The sequence below is a fragment of the Littorina saxatilis genome, linkage group LG1 (assembly GCF_037325665.1).
Source record: "Littorina saxatilis isolate snail1 linkage group LG1, US_GU_Lsax_2.0, whole genome shotgun sequence".
In the NCBI taxonomy this organism is placed as follows: Eukaryota; Metazoa; Mollusca; class Gastropoda; order Littorinimorpha; family Littorinidae; genus Littorina; species Littorina saxatilis.
Window position 1 is genome coordinate 14561999 of NC_090245.1, and position 2500 is coordinate 14564498.

A 2500-nucleotide genomic window follows, 5' to 3' on the forward strand; every position below is an offset into this window, starting at 1 on the left:
CTACTACTACTACTACTACTACTACTACTATTACTATTACTACTACAACTACTACTACCACCACTACTACTACTACTAAGGTTTTTACTACTACTACTACTACTACAACTACTACTACTACTACTACTACTACTACTACTACTACTACTGCTACTACTGAATCTTTTTTTACACCCCCGGTATAGGGGTGTGTATAGGATTCGGTCGATGTGTTTGTTTGTGTGTTTGTGTGTTTGTGTTCGCATATAGATCTCAAGAATGAACGGACCGATCGTCACCAAACTTGGTGAACAGGTTCTATACATTCCTGAGACGGTCCTTACAAAAATTGGGACCAGTCAAACACACGGTTAGGGAGTTATTGGTGGATTAAGATTCTACAAGGACTTATAGAGGGACATATTAATGGTCAAAGGGAAATAACCTTCTCAGTTGGTGGCAGTGAGAATGGTAAGGACGGGGGTGTTTTTCGTACCTCGGAGGAATTTCTTGTTTTTATAGTGCAAGTCCCGATTCCCTGCTCCAAGCGCTTTACAATTCCAAGAAACACCTCACACAAACACACACACACACACACACACACATACACACACACACAAACATATGCACACACACACACACACACACATACATACACACACACACACACACACACACACACACACACACACACACACACACACACACACACACACACACACACACACGATATACAAATAATAATCGGGCGTTTTTATATTGTATGTTTCGATGTCATCGTGGAATTTTGCCAAATGTTTTTGTTTGAGCTTTATTCTAAGTGGCGACTCCATGAAAAATGCTCTCTTAAATACGATTGACAATGCATGATTTAACATTCTTTAATCTTTCTAGCCATACCAGGAACGAACACTATTTCATAATAAAAATACTCAGTTCTGTCCTTCTCCTTATAAGCAGTTTAAAACGAATTACGCCTAAATTCCACGACAACATCGGTTTGTTCGTCTCAAGGACTAATTGGTAGAGAAGTCCCAGCCTTAAAGCTTCATATGTGACCCTCCACCACGGAATGAGTCGCATGTCACCTTTGCATGATTTTCATATTTTTACATTTTCCTAAAGAAACCCGTTTGAGTTATAAGCCTGTGACTAAGGTGACCCTCACACTGTTACCAGACACTCCCCGGACTTATATTAAGCCTAGCGCAGAACCGCGCGAGGTGACATGCGACTCATATCGTGGTGGAGGGTCACACATGTAAAATAAAGTTAAGTGCAAGTCAGTTTAGTCTCTTTCGCTCGTACACTTTTATGTGATTTTGTTTGAGTTTTTGGCAAATATTTACCACAAAGAAATGAACGAGTCGCTCGCTCCTTGCGATCTTTGCTATTCTACGTAATTATGCACACACGAATAACATGGGACTGCTGGGGAAGGGACATTACTCCTCTGATTCCTTAAATTCAAGTTTAGTGTCCCAAATTAAAGGCACAGTTACTCATGTCCCGTGTTAAAGATTTGACTAACCATATCATCTGGGAGTTGCCGAAAAAACCCCAAGTTTGCAGACAAAAAGAACAAAAAACGCCAACACCATTTCGGCATTTTCTTGCAAGTGCTAGTGAAGAAAAATCGTGGCGACTGAAAAGCGATAATTTTGACCTAGACATTCGATTCACTCTGCGAACCTGTCCTTACCTCATGGTAATGGGACGTAACTCAGTACCTGGCGTTACCGTTCATGAGAGCACACTCCTAACCATGAAAACAATGAAAACTTACTGGCTCTGATCTGGCCAAGGTTTTAACAATAACACTAACAATAACAACACTTAATTGTCCATTAAAACATTACATAAAACTGGAAAATGTTCGTTGAGACACCCTGCCTGCCTGTAAAAAGGAATAAGACTAAGACCAATCGTCCACTTAAACACGTGCTCGTGTTGCTTTAGTGTGCACAATTGTAAAATTCTTCTTCTTCTTCAGCGTTCCAGAATTTTTCTGGTTACGTGTGAGCTCGTTTGCCCATTTGGGTTCCCCAAACTATACTCTGAGAGCATAGTCAGCTTCACTCCGCTTTCGTTGAGTAGGCATGCTGGGTATTTTCGTGTTTTCATAACCCACCGAACTCCGACATGGATTACAGGATCTTTTCCGTGCGCATTTGGTCTTGTGCTTGCTTGTACGTCTTACCACCACGCCACTGCGCCCGCCCTGTAAAATTCAATAACAGTGTTCCTTAGAATTAACTATCTACGTCAACTGTCAGCCACAGAGTTATGTTCCTTGAATATGAGAATGACATTTACGAAATTAATCATATTGCAAAGTCAAACTTTTTTTTCTCACCACGATTGCGTCTCAGTTTCAAAGCACTTCCAGGTTACTCTTCGCCTGCAAAGTTTTGTACCTTGCAACAGCTTCTTTGAATCGGGATGACCGGGCGCAGTGGCGTGGTGGTAAGACGTCGGCCTCCTAATCGGGAGGTCGTGAGTTCGAATCCCGGTCGCTGCC

The 2500-nt window shown here is 41.7% G+C and overlaps 1 protein-coding gene across 1 annotated transcript in view; it reads left to right on the forward strand.

Moving 5' to 3' along the window:
• Nucleotides 1-2500, forward strand: part of LOC138962540 (plasminogen-like) — a 10561-nt gene that overhangs the window by 6895 nt on the left and 1166 nt on the right. The window lies entirely within an intron of this gene.